Source organism: Hypomesus transpacificus, chromosome 14 (assembly GCF_021917145.1).
Source record: "Hypomesus transpacificus isolate Combined female chromosome 14, fHypTra1, whole genome shotgun sequence".
Classification (NCBI taxonomy): Eukaryota; Metazoa; Chordata; class Actinopteri; order Osmeriformes; family Osmeridae; genus Hypomesus; species Hypomesus transpacificus.
In genome coordinates this window covers 13390881-13411086 of record NC_061073.1, presented here as the reverse complement: position 1 = coordinate 13411086, position 20206 = coordinate 13390881, and the positions used below count along the sequence as shown (strand labels likewise).

The 20206-nt window shown below is 39.9% G+C and overlaps 1 long non-coding RNA gene across 1 annotated transcript; it reads right to left on the bottom strand.

Annotated features, from left to right (window-relative positions):
* Positions 1-2571: 2571 nt before the first annotated feature.
* LOC124476948 lies at positions 2572-11028 on the bottom strand. The gene is made up of 4 exons (XR_006957072.1): positions 10813-11028; positions 8178-8244; positions 6072-6166; positions 2572-4657 (listed from the first exon to the last, which is right to left on the bottom strand). It is a non-coding gene; the product is annotated as an uncharacterized LOC124476948 (long non-coding RNA).
* Between the last annotated feature and the right edge of the window lie 9178 nt (positions 11029-20206).

The window sequence follows — 20206 nt, the reverse complement described above, 5'->3', positions numbered from 1 at the left end:
AGGGTGGGACTTACGTTGGTCATCGGTGAATACCGATTGGGCAAGTTTAACAGTAACTTCTTAACACAGCCTTTCATTGGTTATGGCTAAAACAGGTTTTTCAGTTTCAGTCAGGATTATGAAACCCTCCAAACCCACGCGTTAGCTCACACCACTTTATGAATGGAAAGATGCTCCTATTGGACAAGGGGATGTCTATCCACCCGCCTTTTAGACGGGTTTTGGGACAACGCCATTCGTTTAGGCGACGTCAGTCAGTGCAATCAACGCACATCCGTCTAGAGATGACTCACTATCTATTTTAGGTACATTTGTCATTAAACAGTTCCATACAACTATTGTTGCAACAAAAATATACAAAAAACAGATATACTGTCTTTAACAATCCACCTACGTTAAATCAAGTGTGCATGTATGCGCATTTACCTATATTTATATGGCAAGAACCAGGTTCTTGCATGGCGCATCTTCCCAAAAACTACAAGTCCCACCAACCTTGCATTCATACTTGGATTGTGATAGTCTCGCGAGACTAGCTTGTTGTCGTAAGTTCCCCCAAAACCGAGAGATGATGTGATGGTTACATAAACACAGAGACTGTGAGTTAAGATCTAGCACTTTTTTAATTGATATTTAAGAGTCAGACATATTACTCGGACAAAGTTACAGAAAGAATACCAACCACAAGATCAGGGTGTCACGAATCTTGAAATCGAGACTGCTTACATTTGATGTCAGCTGTTCTCAGTGAGTGTGCTAGTTGTGTTAGCATCCAGCATTTCCAACAATATAGGTTTTCAAGACACGTCTCTGTCGCCATACTAACAGGATGCTCGCAGACCACTGAAACTAAACATAAAATTAGGACGAACTACAGGTTCTTGTGGGAAACAAAGAGGTGTTGTATACTTAACAGAATACCCTTCTTAGTAAAAAAGAAACCAATTATCCTTATTGACATGCAACAATTTGATCTTTTTGACAGAAGTCTGCCTTCGAAGCATACGTGACATGACTGTGACCACAGCCTATATTTTGTTCAAAAGTTTAAACATGTCTGTTGAAATTGTTAACCAAACTTATGGCTAAACTATTTAGGCTCAAACTCTTAACAACACCAATAACATACAGCCTATAGTTTACCATATATTATCAATCGACGCTTTGTCTAACTGAAGTAACTTAAAATGATATATGAAATGACATGCATTTTAATTGACATACAGTAATGTTATTTCTCAACATAATCAAGTCACGTCCATGTGTAGGGTGAGCTCTCGTTAATGTTGGTGTATTAGTCCCCACACCGAGAAACTTAAAGTATAGGCTAGTCCAACATCATACATCAGAAGGACACTCATAACTTGCCAGAGAAAATCCAGGTGACAGTTACAATCTACATTTTTTTTAACGCATTTATTAGGCTACCTGTGATGTAGCTGTACACGAAGAATTACAAAAAAAAAAGGGACTTTCAGCTTTTCTTTTAATCTACAGAAGCACTCTGACTCTCACAGAGTATAGATACAGGTATGTATCCTTTCCCGCCATAAAGTGACGCACTGGAAATCCAGCACATTCAACCAATTGTCCTCCCCTTTGTCCTTGCACCTTTGCATTGACTTTAACTAAATATGTGATTTATCAAACAATACAATTCCTATGTCAGATCTACATTTGAAACAGAAAACAGTATTACTATTACTTATTATTTTGTGTGTTTGTATTTAGGCCTATGTATATACGTTTGTGTGTTGCCAAAGTCTCTACTCGAACATTTCAGCACCACAAGTAACGGACAGCGACAGCGTGCGCTCCCTTGGATAAGCTTTCTGTGTTAACAGGAGTAATAATCACAATACATTTCTCCAACAACTTTCCCCAAGTTTCTGGAGACCTGCTTATACACAGCAAGTATCGTATTGAATTAATACATCGTGACACAATTACATTTACATTGACTAGCACTGCCAATGAAATATGTTCACATAAAGTTCGAATGTGAAACTGCCTCCAAATAGCTGTGCATGGTTCTGTTTTCTCTCAAATTGCGTGTGAGCATCATTGGTAGGGAGACGACTGTAAGGTATGTGTGTCTACCAAACAGGGATTAACACACACACACACTAACACTAAAGATTCCTGTCATAAAGTGTTTTTACAAATGCCTAAAATAAACACACTAACAGACGATCAACACCGTCAAATTCGTTTGAGAATCTGCGTGGAATCTGATAGAACCAAATCATTGTCCAAACACATGCAAACAAGTTATAACACATGCAAGTTATACGGAGTAATCATGGGGTCGAATACATACCTAATTATATTATTATAAAATACATACCACATTCTCAAAATGTACCCTTAACGTTCTCGGGATATTTGCTCTCAAGGGTGAAATATTATACATGCTTTCGTATAATTAAAACCAAAATATAATGCGACAATTGTGGCTACAGTCCATACATTTTCTTTGAGTCACTTTATAGTGTATATCCATAAATTACCCCTTTTCAAGCCCCAAGTTTTTAGATACAACCCTTATGGTTTCAGATCTAAACATTATTCAGGTCAGACCTGGTAAAGTTACAAACAGAACCTTACAAATAATTTCTGAGGTTTGTAACATTTTTATACACAGTTCTATCTAGCACGTCTTAAAACATGTTGAACATCCTTATCCTGTACTTTTGCCTTTTGTGCGATATATAAATGGCAAGGAATTTCAGTTTTTAAATATACACATGGCCAATTTTTCTGTAAAGAAAACATTTGAAATATTATGAAAAAATGTGATAGGAACTACTATAGAGAAGACGCTAAGAGGATGTCTTGAGTCATTAAACATTTAATCATCCATAGACACACCAATGCAATTTGTATCTTGGCAATTAATAGTCTTACACTAAGTCAAACAGACACACATCGTCTCCCACCCACAGTTGGCCCATGCTTTGTTCATACCGATGTGTTCACATAACATTTCTTTCCCACTGGCATTCTAATCAATTTCTGTCATTTCTATTTCTCCTACCTTTTTAGGAACACACACGCACATACATATAAACACGTACTCTGTATGTAAACACACAGACAGAGAAAACACCTTTACTTATGACTACCAATACAGGTTCACAGTTTACAAATGTGTCAAAGTAATGTATATGACAATATCAAATAGGCATGTGTGTATAAACATATCAATGCATGTATACATGTTTAAATTATAAGTATGAATTTGCTTGATCAAATATGAAGTCCTTCCTGTATTTTTTCTGTATTGTATTATATTGTTTATTATATTATATTTGTACTTGTCGTACAGCTGTGTAGCCATGAGTGTAAGACAAAAAACCACTACCGGAAAATTTTGGGGGGAGTTTTTGGTCAAAATATTCCCTTACTTATTGTTCTTTTAAGCACACACTATTCTTTTCTGTTCACACACACACTCAAACCAGATTTCCCTGGAAACACACGTTCACACATCCTCTCAAACAGTACTCTTCTTTAAACACACACACACGTACATATATTTTTCTATCACTCGCTTTCTCTATCAGACACAGAAAAGCAAACACACACTCATAAACACACAAATCTCTCTCTCTCTTTGTCCCTCCATCTCTCTCCCTCAAACACCAAAAAACACACACATGCTCTCCCAAACAGCCACATTCAGAAACATTTCTTTTTCTCTCAGTCACAATAAACACACAGGCAGACACACTCACCACTTACTGACATACACAACTCTGTCTCTCAGACCCAACCAAAACAGACACACACTCACACACAGACACAACTTAGTTTCCTCCATAACAGCAACAACTTCATTCAACTTTATCAGATAATCTTCACCAATTGACACAAAATCTGAATTCTACCTAAAACCATAACACACCTCACAACCCTATCACCATAGTTCAACAGGAACTTGATGTGACGCAAACGCTCACTACAACACCTGCAATGACTGCCACCACACCTTCGCCTGGCACTGCCAAGTGCCAGGACACACACATATGATGACGAACACACATCAGTGCGACTTAACCCTCAGACACGTTAGTACTTCTCACTAGCTCTGGTTAACTCCACTGTGGAAACTCAGAATGATAGTGCAGTTTTACCAAAAAAATGGTCCGTCTTTTGCCTGCTCCTATTTTTTCTACATTAGTTAGTGCACTTAACATCTTACCTGCTCCTAATGAAAAAGAACAACTCCCCCCAAAATTGTGACTTTCGTGCTGTGGATGTCATACATACCCAATGCAAAGTTATTAGATGAGACCAACAGCTATTGTGTTGTAAGCAGTTGTGCTGGTATGACACATAACTGTCTGCTGTTCCCAATCTTGTCTCCTCCCCACTTTCTTCTTCCCTCTTTCTCTCAATGTGTGCTTAATTCTCTCCTTTTCTTTCTCTAGCTCTTTCATTCTCTCTGTCTCTCTCTCTTTATATGCTATTGTTTTCCAAGATTTACCCAACCTAAAATGGCTGACTTTCAATTTGTCAGGATGAGGCAATAGATATGGTGTTGGCTCATACCTGCTCACTGCACATTTCCGGACCCTCTTTTTTCTATGGCGACACATCCATCTGTTCATTTTCCCTTCACTGTATCCTCAGCTCTTTCAGTATTTTAAAGCTCCTAAATAAAGAAAAAAATAGATTAAATGACATGTTTTACAGTATTAATCACACACACAGCAACGCTCACATACACACACACACATACACAACTATACACGTTTGCACATACAGTACACACAGACACACACAGTCTCACACAAAACGTAACTTTATATCTGTAACTAATTGCCGTATTTGCTTATTGGTTTCCTGAAATTAGTCAAAAAAGTCTAAAATAACTCTATTTCTACCTCGCGCTGGTCTCAAGTCAAATAACTTTTTTTTTGTCCCACATATGGCACTGCATCATAGTCTGTTGGACAGTACTTCAAGGGAGCTGTCTCATAGCCCCAAGCAGAGCAACTGTGGGGACAGTCATTATCAGAACTTCTTTCTTTGTGTGTGCAGGTGAGAAGAGGTGCGCCTCTCTTTTAGGTGTAAAATATAACAACAGACATTTGCTAAAAATGTGTTATTTATCCACCTACATGTAGGTGCATGCATTACAAGCACACATTTGCACACAAGCACACTCACACATACAGTACAGACAGTCACACACACAAACATACATTCCTATACCTAATCCTTGATATGCTTTCTATTAATACATACATTGAATATCATGTTGGACAAAGCACCTAATGTTTAAAATGTCAAACCTCAACATCAAACCCCATCTCTCCTTGACTCTGCATTCAAATGCACCACTATATATGTTTAGTTATGGACATAGACTTCAGGATCTTTACAGCTCTGACTGTGGTCAGCCATTTTCTGGCAATTTATTTTGATATAAACTGGTAAGTGACACTCCAAAGTCAAATGTTAGCAATAGTTAAATGTGTACTTATCCGTGAGATAATACTGTCAGATTATTTTACCATAGCAGAATCAAATGTCACCACAATTTAAGCACAATCTCCATACATAGCAACTACTAATGTGTGGAAAGCACAAAATGGCCACCCTGCCAAAATTGGACTCAGAGATCAACTTCACATCACTTGAATGCCCAACGTCAGAGTTTTCAAATGATTCCTTGCGTTAGTGTTTTATCACATAAGCAAATTGGGATCCCTTAGTTTTTTTAATTATATAAATACTTTCATGGCAAAAAAATATAGTCCATACATACATATTTTCCTTGACAAAATTATGGAAAAGGTATGGCCATGGAACTGTCAAATGCGTTAATTGATCTTACATAAGTACTCAGGAAGTCAAGTACATTCTGGTCACTGAAAGGATGTTCTCTAGCATTGTTTACAGCTGGACAGGGCATCCATCCGCTGAACGCAAAAACCTCCAGGCCCTGTCCACACAGACAGAGACACACAGACAAAGTCAAAAACACACACACAAAAGCACAGACAGACTGAAACGCAGACAAACACACACATTCATTAAAACTGTTTACAGCTACAATTTACCTTTGGTCATCCAAAAATAGAAGTCTCGTTTAATTTTGGAGATGGCTCTGTTTTTTCAGCCTCGGAGCCTGGTCAGAATACCTGACACAGTTCCTCTGCAAAAGAGAACAACAAGTCAACAATCACAAGAGTTAAAGCTATTTTTCACATTAGGATGACATTGGGTGCCTCACCTAGTTGTTGTTTTTAAGTATCCATTGCTTGCAAAGAATATTTCAAGTTGTAGTTTTCATCAATAAAGTTTAGAAGATCCCCTGATGCTCTACAGATTACTATCAATACTTTCCTCTAAACTAACTTTCACCCAAAGCCAAGTCAATTGTTCTATATCAATATAGGTGCAACATGTTGATTAAAACACTTGAAGTCAGATTTTAGATTGATTTATGTTATAGCTGCAACCGTCTGCTCTAACTCAACCATGAGTTCTAACAAAAACAGGGAATTCAGACATGTGCATTATAGTTTAGTGTAAATAACGTTATGATTTAGCTCTACCCTGATTATGTCCCATATGTGGTTCTGTATTTTGCCACAAATTAACACAAATTAAAGACATTTTAAATGTTCCCCAGGATTTTTAATTATATGGAATACATTTAAAATGTTTACAAGACAATCATTATTTGAAAGAAAATATGTAAATTATTACAATCTGTAAAAGGTAATTTTATTTTATAACCTGGAAAGACCTGGAAAGGATGCGAATATGCAAATGTAGGTGTGCTCTTTAAATCTGTATAAAACATTTCACTTCTTTATAATGGGAATACTTTTCTCTATGATAAAATGTATGTTTTCATCAAGTTACTTTGCCATTATATAAAATGTGTGTTCTTGCATTCACATATAGTTCTCAAAGTAGTGAGATTTCTGACTAAATTACTTCACAGTTATAAAGCAAAAATGTAATTTGCTTCCATAAAAAGGGCAGTAAAATGCTGCATGAGTACATTCAGTGTTTAGTATATTTCATGAGAGTTCATGTGCTGTCAATAGGTGGGACAGAGGACTCATGTGTTTGTATGTTTGCTAACAAGCGCAAATTCACAGTTGAGCATTTAAAATATGTGTGTGTGAGAGAGAGTGCAATAGACAGAGAGGGAGGCTAAGAAAAGGCAGAGAATGTGTGTGCAAGAGTTTGAGTGAGTCAACGTGTATGTGAACAACATGAATGTGTCATTATGTGAATGAACATGAAAATTTGTGAGAAACATATTTCTGATGTGTGCCTATATATGTGTGCCAATAGTGTGTGTTTGTAAATGTGTGTGTATGTAGGATGTGTGGGGTGGTTTCCTATGAGAAGGGGCTGACCTGTTACAATGCAAAGGTCTATTAACAGTGGGGAAGCGAACACATCAGGGCAAACCTGACAATGAATTGTGTGTGTGTGTGTGTGTGAGACATCATAAACACCAGAAGAATTGTACTTGTGTATTTGCATCTGTGTGTGTTAGTGCCAGACCCGGAGTTAGCATGGCGGTAACCCTCCTTTGTCCCACCAGCCTCCTGAATCATCTCTCACCCTGGCCCATTTTCTAGCATCATTCCATCGGCCAGTGGCCACTCTCCTTGACTCAAAAATGTAGCGAGGGAACAAGAAGAAAAAAACCGAGGTAGAGCGGAAAAGTGGAGTTGGGGTGCTTGGCCAAGGTGTACCCTTTGTTTCAGGCAGAGTTTTCTCACACCCCATTCCCCTGCCCTTTTTATGGATAAGGTGTTACCTCATCGCAGACTCATCACAGGATAGGGGAGGCTAAATTTGACGCATTACACCTACATTGGTGATTTGGTTTAGCAAAGGTTTAACACCTACCAGAACCAGGCAGTGAATCGGGAATGAGTCTTTCTCTGTTATGTTGAACATGGTGAGAGGGTTTCATTGTCTCTTGAAACTGCCTACCCATACTACAAAATAACTCACTACAGTGCAGGGGACACAAAAAGGACCACTTTACGTTCCAGGTCTGGACTGGCATACCTACACAAACGCACATGACTGTGCGTTTGGCATACCTACACAAACGCACACTAATACACACGGACAGGCGCTTGACTTTGTGTGTATGTTTGTGTGTGTGTGTAACTGTAATGGTTCTGTACCTGGTGAGGAGGAGCACGTAAGCTGAAAGTCCTTGTCAGCTTACTTTTAACCAGGACCCACTCAGCCCTGGATAGATTCAAAGAGAGAAAGAAGGAATGAACAAACAAGTGAAGAGAAAACACTTGCAAGACAAGGTAAAGATAAGGATGAACAGAGTGAGATACAAAAGAAAATGAGAAATAATTAATGAAGGTTTTTTACAATAAGAAAAAACTTGATTGAAAAACGAGATGTACAGTTAAGAGAATCACACAATACAGCAAAAACACATTCAAATGTCCTAAAGTTCAGTACCCTCTGAAAAATGTAGGTTATAACATCCTCCAACACCCTTTTGTGACTGCTTTAGTGTACAAAATGTATTTAATAGAACATAAGTAAGTCATGATTAGCCACAATTATGAAATATCAACAACATGAGCAAAGGCGTATATGTGTGTGTTGCCAGTTAAACAAAAGTAAGAGATGTTGGTGTTTGCATTCTTCATGTAATGGTCATTAAACAAAGCTACAATCGCTTGCTTCTAAATTATTATTCCGTTTACAAAAAAGCAACAGAAAGCATTGCTCCTCAAACCTGGATATGAACCAACAACACATGTATTGTCTGCCATTCATCCTGCAGTTAAATTTCTTTTTGAAGTGAGGCGCCAATAAATTATTTTGTTTGGTGCACATAAAATGTCTTTAAAATTACAACTAAACAGCAGCTAGTAAACATTCAAACCTATTCCATAACAAAACGGCAAAGTGTTGACTTTTTTGTTGAAGATCAAAAAGAACCACAGTCAAGATATGAGGTGGTCATACAGTACCCACAACTCAAATACTACTGTATACCTATAAATTTAGATTGACAATGATATAATCACAACTGAAGAAACAGAAGTAGTCCGAGTGTAGAACCTCATTGCCGAATCAGAAACAGATTGTCATTTCTGAAAATGTCTGAAATGTGTCAGTGTCCTTCCATATATTGGTGTGTTTATGTATGTGTATGGTTAGTGCTTGAATCCGTAGGTATGGGCATCGGTTTGTGTTTGCATGACTTCAAGTACCCTAGCCTGTGTGAGTGCGTGTTTGCATGCTCATATCGGCATGGAAAAGTACATGCTTTCTGCTAGTAAGTACTGCAAAAAGAAAGGTTTTCCTAAAAATAAACAAAGACATTTGGAATGAGAACAATGCATTGGGGAACATGAGTCATGACAGAAGTGATGACGTTCCTCCATTCAAAAACAGAGTCCCATTCTTATCTTTGTGGAGAGAGCTCAACGGTCCCTTCACCCCTACCAGACAAACACTGGCTGGCTTTTCTTGATGCTAAAGAGGTATGATATTAAAAGTGACACATGAACTGACAAATCAACATGGCTAAAATTAATGCACAGTAAACTGTTCTAAGTGACCATGTATTTATGAACCAAGTTTGAACGCTAGAACTCAAACACACCAACCCTTCTGTCACTATGGAGGCTGGCTCTTGGTCTCAGTAACCATGTACCACATCTGCACTTCACATGCATATCCAGATGTACACAACAATCCAGTTCTAATACTATACTTATTTTCTAGAGTTGAAGAATATGCCAATTAGAGCAATTGTAAGCAAAATATTATTTTTTTAAATCTATACCACTCGCACAAAACAGCTTGTGTTTCTCTATCTAGCAAACAGGCAAGGAGAAATCCAAACGAGGCATTAAACAATATTAATCCGTATTACTCACACCTACTACACAGATATCACAAACCTTATGTAGACATAACCGATATACCCAGCCAATGAAAATTACTGGCCCCTGTGTTTGTTCACAAACTCAAGAAACTCAAGAACTCAACCTTTGTAAATCGTCATGAAGCAAATTAGATTTGGGACCCCAACGTCAACCTATGCAAGGTGAAGTGTTCTGCTTTGTTGGTTTGAGCAATCTTCTAGTATGCAATGGTGTAAGTTATCCAAATACACTATTTACTCATTTGATCCTTGTATGTTTCTCATTCTATGAACCACTTTGGCAGAGGGAAACATACACACCTTCAATAACAAAACAAAATGCTATCAAACACATGCAGGTCTACGGTCTCAATTTCACTGTGAAGAATTGGCATTGTAACTCTTTTATAACTCTAAAATAATGCCCTGGTTTAGACACACTGAGCAATGTTGCTCAGAAATGTAGTGGTATATCTAGTAACCAGTTAATGTCATAGCTTACTATTATGGTTGCAGACTGTATAAATTATATGGTTGGTCTGCAATCATCTTACCAACTTTAAGAATATATTGTAATGAGGGATGGACAAAATAATACAATTCCTTAACTGGCAAAAACAACAACAACAAAAAAACTCTGGAAGTACACTTAAGAAAACTTTGACCTTGTGTCCAGTGATATGGCTCAAACTTCAGAGTCATTACCATTCACTAATAATGTACAGTACTGCATAGATGACAGTGTTTAGGGCTGGTAAGATATGTACACGCAACGGCCACGTTCATATGTGGTCAACTTTTTCTCACGTGCACAGAAATGATTATTCACCCACAAATGCAATTTCAAAAGGAAGTAATTTTAGTTTGACGTCATCCTTGCAGGAGCTTCTGTTCACACTCTCAGGCTACGCAATTACCTTTCGCTGAATGAAAAGTGGGAAAGAGGGATGACGAGGGAGCGACGACTGACTCTTCTACGTTTGAATCAGATTCATTCTTCACAACGCTTTCAGCGGAGATAAAGTCCAGTACAGTATCTTATCTTTTTCTTCTCAGCCTACAGGTGGGACCTCACCAATCCCCCCCCCCCCTGCCCCTCCCCATCCCCCGGGGTACAGACTGCGTTGATGACTCGAGCTGCAAAGAAGGAAAACAGAGAAACACAAACCATTAAGGTGGAGGAATCTATGCCACATTGTCATTTATATTTGGAGAACAAAGAAGATGTCGTTGCGTACAACAATACACACATTGTCCTTACGACATGTACAGGCAGACTCAGCTGTAGGCCCAATGCGCTTAAAAGCAACCACAGAGTATGAATCGAAAGGTTAAATATAGTCGAAGTGCAGTGAGGTATCTTCAACATTAAAAGCCCCATTGTACAAGTTTGGTTTTGTCGTTGAAGTTGAAACTTTCAAAAGTATAACTAAAACTCAAAAATGTTTCCAAGTGCCATCATCTGACAGGCTGGCTATGTGTATTTGACTTGTGAGACATGTTCTGAGGCAAGCAGCTTGACCCAACCCTTTTCATATTTTGAATTGATAGATGTGACCCATCGGTCAAAACATCAGTAGGTTATCCAGCGGAATAAGCTTTTTGATGGGGTCAGTATCGGCATATTGTTTAACGCTAGATTAAGTCTAGTTAGATCTAATGTTTAGGCAAGTAATTTGTGGCTTTCGTCTTAATTTGAACATCCAACGTTTTAAATGCCAAGTGGACTTTTTAGGCTATAGGTAATTTGTCTTCGAATTCTCACTCCATCTCATTCATAAAAGCCACGTCATTGTGCCAGATCACACCAAATCTTGGCCTAAATCAGTCACTTCCAACTCAAATGTACTTTTGGTGTGCTTTTTCACGTTTCCTGAGCCGATTTACAATAACCTGTAACAATGTCCACGTGATCAACCTTTATGCAGTGTTTAAATTGACCAGGAATGTGTTCAAATTGATGGCGTCATTATGAGTTATCTAGACTGAGTGACGCAAACATGTGATAACAGGGATTTCGTCCAAAATTAAGGAAACATATATAGGCCTCTGTAGTAAAATGGTGACTCCGTGTGTGTGCTTTTCACTTTCTTTCTAAGGGGCAAATTGGCATGTGTTGTCACAATACTCTTTTACTCTTACGAACAAGGTAGAAAGTAAAAACCTGTTAAGTTTGTGTTTTCTTTTTGCTGAAAGTCAAGTGTGCAGTTGCCAGTGTTATTGTTTAATGTTGATTGTTTATATTCATGGTGCATCTTAAATAAAGTCGACATTTGAAAAGCAGAGGTCATCGGTTATTTTTATGTCAATGTAATTCGGTTTTATAGGCGTTTTGTTTGTTGTGACAGGTAAAGTAGTGAAAGATGGCTCAAGTGGATTGCGTTTATTCATAAAAAAATAGGGGAGGCACGTATGTGTGTGTGCGTGTGTGTGAGAGAGAGAGATAAAGAGAGGAAAGGAGAGAAGAGAGGGAGAGAACCCAGAGGATGGATGGGCTGGAAAAAGCATTGCAAGCTCTCCGATAATCATAGAAGGCGGCCGCACACACAGAGCGACTCACAAGACACATGCTGTCGCTGCACGGCCAGCATTAAGGGGGAGCGATTACAGCTGTTTCTTATTCCTGCCCATCGGTCTATTTCGACCGTATTCTTTCAATTACATAATTTGAATTAGGTGTACAGGTGTGTGTGTGTGTGTGTGTGTGTTTGTGTGTGTATGCGTGTGTGTTTCTCACACTGACCACTTAATGGACACAAGGACGTTTACTGAATGGATTAATTTTGCAAGTGCACACGAGGCAGAGAAGTCCAAGCAAAGTGGCGGCCCCTCTCATGGTTTCTCTCCTCCCCTTTCTAGCACCCAACCCTCGTCTCCGTATGGAATCACTTTGTTTTGCCACGTGCAACTTGTTCATTCCGAGGGTCTCCCCATGTTTACACTCATTCTCGTGAGGGTGTTCTGCTATGGGCACTAGTCACCGTTTAATGGAACTCGGAGGGCGTGGTGGATTGACTTAGTGGCATAACATTACTCAAAGTTGACTCCAACATATTCTCGTACAGTAAGAAATTGCAAGTTACTCTGCTGGTTAGAAACATTCAACTTTGTAAGGAAGGGGCTTCACATCACATAAGGACGTTATAAACTGTATTACAATTTCGACTATAACTACAGATGGTGATGGACACAATAGCTTAACAACATTCTAATTACAGTACAAAGTGTTTGATCAATACAGATAAAATTGTAATATAAAAAATAGTAATGCGGGAAATCTAAAGGAAAATATATCCTATTAAATGGCATAGGAGAAAAAAAGAAAACAAAAGTGAAGCATGCAAAATGTCTTGCGATGTGAATTCGACGAATGCGCCCTCCGCAAATGCTTTTTGGGGTAAGGGCTTCCCAGCTTGATAGTTATAAACAGCAAGCCCAGACCGCAAAAAGATTCGCGAAGGACAAAACGGCTGTTTTTCTTTGCGTCCTGTGGAGTCCGTGCAGACTTAAAAAGTGACACCCAGTGTGATCGCTTCTTCTTGGTGATCTCCCATCCAAAATTGAGTGTATCCAGCCATCGGCAACCCGAGGCAAGTATGCCACCAACTCAATCACACTAGAGGAGTAGGAGGGGGATTCCATCTAGGCAGCAACCGAATGCCAACGCTACTGCAATTTAGCGTTGTCCATGGTTCTGCTTTATTTCACTCCTTTGCGATAGTTTACTCTCTTCTCTATCTCCTATCGTAGGCTATAGCAAATCTTCCCTCTCAATGTACGCGTCTCGCTCTCTTTTGCTAGGATTTATGTTGTCCAAATGCACAGATGTATTAGCCAATGTTCTCTTTTTTGTCGGAGGTAGTAGCCTACTGTTTTTGTTCTGTTATTATGTCTCTGTAAATTCCCTGGTTCGTAATGTCGCCTAGTGGAGAACTGGCTCGCTGTAGCCTCTCGAGTGCTCTGGGTAAGGAGGGAGCAAGCAGTAATCTGCTTGCAATAAATAGAGAGAAGCGAGGGATCTTATTGGAGAAAACGAAAACTCGTCATTGACCAATCGGTGTCTTGCTCTTATAGGGACCCCCCTTTTTGAAAAAAAGAAGAAGAAGAAAATAAGAAAAAATGGAAAGCCAAACTGTGTTCTAGCCCGGGAAAGTATTGCTAATAAATCGGTTTAAATAGCCTACTACACAAAGCGTCGTGGATTTACTTAAAGATTCATAGATTATAAATACCATTCTATTCTCTTTCATGAGCAGTCACAATAGCCTGCACAGATCCCGATCACTTGACTCGTGTCGTGGCTTAAAAGACTAAACCACACTGACAGCGATGTTAGACATTGGAATTCTCAGCCGTACCAAAATTCATGTCCATTCTTGTGTGAATGTTACGCATAAGATGCAAAGCAACGTGAAATGATAACGCTTGAGCTGCACAATATAATGCCAAAAGATTCATGTTTTCAAAAGGCTTGCACCACCCTCCACAACATGAACACGCATTTGCAGCGATTCTATTGCACGACCACCCAGAGTTCATCGGAGGATACCACTACAGCAAGGACATGGGGGTCTCTAAACTTTATACACCTGTCTAACTATACCAAATGTTAAAGAATCTGAGCTATATAGAAAGACAACAGAACATTGCAATAACTACTATATTGTCAGCACAAAACACATTTACATTCACAACAAATGATTATTCTGATTGTATTTGATAAAAATCCAGTTCCATCTCGAACTCACACGCCATTAGTCAAAGATTCTTTAATGAAGTCCATTAAGATCAATCAAGAGAACACGAAAAACTCATAACTCTACTTACCTTTGAGGATCTCTTTCTCACATTCCTATTCCTGTCTCCTTTATGAGAATACATCTATCTGAAATGCATGTCTGTCGTGCAGACAGACACCCTGTACACTTGACTTGCATACAAGTTAAGATACAGATGTGACCAGGTCACGATCTTTATCTAGACTCCCCCCCCCCCCTCACCCCATATGTATCTGGATTAATCCCAAAGCAACCCCCACCCGCATTTTCACTCCTCCTTCCACCCTATACCGCTCCACACATCACTGAAACATTTGCATTTAAGTTGGCAACCCCGGTACATAAAGAAAGGACAAAGAGTGAAAACGTGGTATTCGGAGACCAGAACTGTAAACTGCATCCACATTTGCAACCCTTATGTCGCCGCTGCTGTGGATTTTTATGGGTGGTCCTTTCATTTGCTACCGTCTCCAGTCAGTCACGATTCTCCCGCTCCGTCTGCACTGCACAGTGACTGCCTCTCCTGACGCAGCCAACGCGCGCGCATTACTCACTTTAGCAGTCACGACTCAAGAATTTGTGTTGTTTCCACTGAAATTACATGGCCATCATTGAATTATTGAAGATGTGGCTCCTTTGTCTTGGTATATATGCGTATTTGGCAAAAGAAGACCAATTTATATTTTATGTGGAGGCAATGGCGCAGGTGAATAGGTCTATGGGGTTAGCTCACTAGCACTTAAAGCCAATCAATCGTTTTATATGTGGTACAATGTACAATGTGTGCTTTTCTGACACTATTAAAAGTCATGCGAGGACTAGCTATCAATTTGTCTATCAAGCATGCATGATCCTATATGTGACGTTAATGAATTAGCCTGCATAAACGAGTGGTAACTCTGGAATCTGCAATTCGTTAGACGCGCTATCACAAAGGTTATGTGATACATAGGCAGAAGTTATTGAAAATCCGGTTTATTGACCGATTTGCAAATCAAGTTCATGCTCATTTGGTCTTAAACAACCTCAACCCCTCCCCTCCGTTAGCACATGTAGAACGCAAAGTTACCGGGGAGAACTCCAACCGAAAGCAAAACTCGCGCGATGGATGTTTTGGACTTCAGATCACGACTGGCTGAAATGAATCAACAAAGATAAAACGAGATTTCCCATTGTGCTGACCTTAAGGGTGACTTTTGTACTTTTGTTGTGTTGAATTGCCAATTTTACGATTTTTCCCGCAATCGCTCAATGAAACGTCTATGTTGACAAAAACGTGACAACCGGGCTTTCATTGGTTTACAGACCCAATAAAGAAATCAACTCCATTCCTAGTGTTATAGATAAAAGAAATGGATCACGTGAGCAGAAGGGGTCATCCATGTCAATCTGCCTATGGCTTTGCGGTGTATGCAATGCACATAACCTACAGTCGTTCAAACGGTGCAGGCGGGAAGACAACACACAAAGGGGGAATATTGCTTCCAAATCCATTCTCAGTTTGCCTACTGCTTATCGAGTCATGGGCCTTTCGACTGAACGAGGAGCCTCTGACTACTGCAATCGCTTCACAATCTGGCTTGGAATTTTGGCAACCGGCATTTGTTCTTTCCAAACGCGCCTGGATGTGATACACGGAACCCCCTCGTGCCACTCGTTGTATTTTCAGCACCATTACTGCTGGACAGCTACCGGGTTTCCCCAGTCCGCGCTATGATTGGTGCGGCAACTCCAATTCGGAATTGGTCTGCGTGTGCCCTCTTCAAATATCCGTCTCCTTCACCACCGTTCCCCTCACATGCCTCCTCTTAAAAATTAAAAATAAAATGAGGGCTCATCAACGCCCATCGAAGAAGGGTTCCCCCTTGCAAGCTTTTACGTTTATCGAAGAGAAAAATATGTGCCAAATAGACCCAACAGCGCCAACAGACAAAGGAGTTTGCACTTGCATATTTGCCGACGGGGAGATTCCTGCTTTGCAGAAAGAGGCTGATATATTATAAATCATCCACAAACGGGTAAAGCATGATAACAAATATCTTTCAACACCGTGAGGGAATTCTATTCTACATGGTTCTAAAGTGATGGAAAGTACCAGAGCATGAAAGAAATGTCACACAAGAAACTACATTGAACTGAACAGTGCACGTGCAAATTCTTACTTACCATAGCAGGCAACCCTTGCTGAAACGGAAGATATACAAAAAGCATTTAGGTTTCATTCAAAAACAAATAACCCTGTATATATTATGCTGTCAAATTATCAATATAATATTATATTAACATGCATTCAGTCCTCGATTCATTACTAGCCTCAGCGACACGTCCAAGTTTTTCGGGATCACCTTCCTTTTTATACAAGTGATACCCTCTGTCTATTTCTGGATCACGATCAAAACCCTTGGTGCTATTTTTAGTTCGCAGTAAGAAAAAAACACTCACAAAGGCATCGCTCAGGAACGTTACGTGAAGTGCATGTAATGTACATTCATTTTGCCTCTCCAACTCTGCACAAGAGCCCCTATTCCCCGTCGTTGCATCATTGCAGTGTTTTGGGTTTACTGAGTGCCCATTTCAAAACACAGGCTACTTTTCCTCCCACTCAATTATTTTTCTCGGTGCTCGTAGACCTGTAGCCTTATCGGTGTTGATGCTTCATTTCACATATCTCTTTCTTCGTCTTCTCTGGCGTCTCAGCTGTCTTGTCTCCATGCAACTTTCGCTGAGGAACTCATAAAGCAATGGTTGGCTGGTAGTTGGTGAAATAATCACGAAACAGCATGTAAGTCCATTCTGATAAAAAGGATACATGTTCCTTGTGGGGTTGCTTATAGTCGACAGACCAGTGCAAAAACTAATAATTAAAGTCGCATTCTGACGAAAAAAAATGTTTTAATCCCATTTTTTTGTTGAGGGGCTGCGTCAGTTACTAGGCATTGACGTCACGTTTAGATTCTCCCAGTTTACAGCCTATAGAGTCTGATTAAAGAACCGCCGCTCAATCCGCTGTCCAGCCAATATGAAATGTTATTTGAAATTTGACAGGCAAAATATTAAGAGGGCGCTAATAAAATAATAAATAAGATAACGGTCATTTGTATCTTAATCAATAAACGCAGATTTTCAGCTATTGTCTAAGAAATATATCTCCATGCCCCCCACCTCTCCAGTTCTAGAATGGGATACTTCTTGAATCCACGTTAGTGTAAGCTAGTGTAGTCTTGATAGTCGATTAAAATCATTGTTAGCCAGGCAATCATTATTTTTCAACCGAGGGATGATAATGGGAGATCTGAACATAAACTGCTTCTGTTTGCTGCCTGTGCCCACGCGCCAGACTCGCTCACCCACGGAATCGACTCAGCGCACAAGCACTCCAATACGACTTAAATATTATAAACTTAATACACTCATTCATGTCCTGCGATCCTTCATAGGCTTCCTCAATGAGTCCGTGCTATAACCTTTTCACGAAATGTGTGCAAAAGTGGATTCGGAGAACTGGGTATTTTACTGCCAACTGAGTGGAAGTTACCTCGAAAAAGTAATCTGCGAGAAAAAGGGCTGCGCCCGTCTCATCGGTTGATGCTATTTTTATCTCGTATGGTGTAGTGTACGGTACAGTATTCCTGTCGTTGCAGGCTTCGCCCGGTTGGCGAGTGCACACAGGGGCAGGCTTTCACACGAGAGGCAGTATGGCCGTTTTTACGCTCGAGAAACTCAAATAGGCCCATATGTCTTTACATTGAGTATACAAACTTGAATTAATCATTCCTAAAGTCAAATTTCCTCTTTCAATGCCTCCTTTGACATTTACCATCGTGGGGAAGACCCCTTCACGCCCCCATATCTCCCTTTTCTCTTTTTCTTTTTCGGTGTCTGACCACCACCTTTGCTGCAGTGGCGAATCTTGCAATCAGGGAAGCAGCAACAAATATCAATGGGCAGACAGGGAGACTCCAGTGACGTGCAGTGCTCCAAGTTCACCGCACGGCGCCGCCAGCATCAGTCAGAGACTTCTCTCGAATCCTCCTCGAAGCATCAGTTTCTGTGAGTTTCAATGAAGCTTTCTCTTGGATTAATGAAAATGTCAGCTGGAGCATTATGGTTTAAAGAGCTAGTGTCTCCCATTCGAGCGGCCAATGGCCAAACATTTCGAGCCACTTCTCCCCCTAAACACAAACTGTGGCGTGATTTATGGTTCACCAAAAGGAAATAACGGAGGAGGTGGCTACACACGCGTGCACTTTAGTGGAACCGCAGAGACTGCCATAATCTACGTATCAGACGCTAAAACGGTACTATGCAGGTCTATGTAGCATCTGAAATCCTGCCAGATCCGTCACGCGGAACCTCGTGACGTGCTGAAAGAAAACAGTTGGAGACAACTGAAAGAAATACAGACCCCTTGTCATAATAGTATTTGTTAATGGAAATGAAATGACACCAACGTCATTGGTCGTGTTTTGGTGAAAGGATACTCAACATGATTCTTAATAATTGTAGGTTAAGTGATAAACCCTTGCTTGTTAACCTGGGAGACTCCACAATGAGACTTCTTTGAATCCCATTTATTTAACCCCGCATCCACCAGATACATACACTTTTGTTTCCTTTTTCACTTTTCGACAAATATAGCCTACGAAACTTTCAAAACTCACTTGTGTGACCGTTTTAGGACTGGCGTCTAAGTGACCGTCCATGGGGATGAAAAGATGAACGTGATAACAAACTCTTATTAACGTGTTGTTAATAAGAGTTTTTCTGTGCCTAGATATTTGTTTTTTTTCAGCATAGTACACTATGGTATTTTACTCATGGCTATAATTGACCTAGTTATGCATGCCAAGGAAACCGTGAGATCTTGAGATGGGCACAATGAAACCTTGAGATCTTGAGTTGGGCACAAGGAAACCTTGATGTCTTGAGATGGGCAGGCGAACCCTCGTCATCCTTTTTGAACCAATACGATTTACTTATTGAACTCTTTAAAGTAAAAAAGAACCTTGAAGAGATCATAACAGCACCTCAATGAGCTTCCAACAATTCTAACGAGAACACTTATTGTTACAAAGTTGTACCCTTTTGTTTTTCGACTGTATAGTCCTTACCTCCTCGTTGTACACAGTCAAATATTGGACATGTTAAAAGGGGAGGAGTGGGGGGGGGTCACATTATCTGACACACAATTCACAGGTAAAAGACAAAATGATTAACCCACTATATAATTCGGATGACGTGCATAACCGGGGATGTACAACTTGCAAGTGCTCACTGACGTAAGTCCCCAAGCCCCCTAAACGTAGCATGTAGGGCCAGCAGGCCACAAGAAAGTGGAAGTGACGAATGGGAAGCTTGCATGATCTCTCTCTCTCTCTCTCTCTCTCTCTCACAAACACACACACACATTCCCTCCCTCCCCCCTCCCTCCCTCCCTCTCTCTCTCTCTCTCTCTCTCTCGGTCTATATCTCTCTCTCCATCTCAGTCACTCATATAAACACACACACAAAGCTGTTACTAGGCATATCAGTA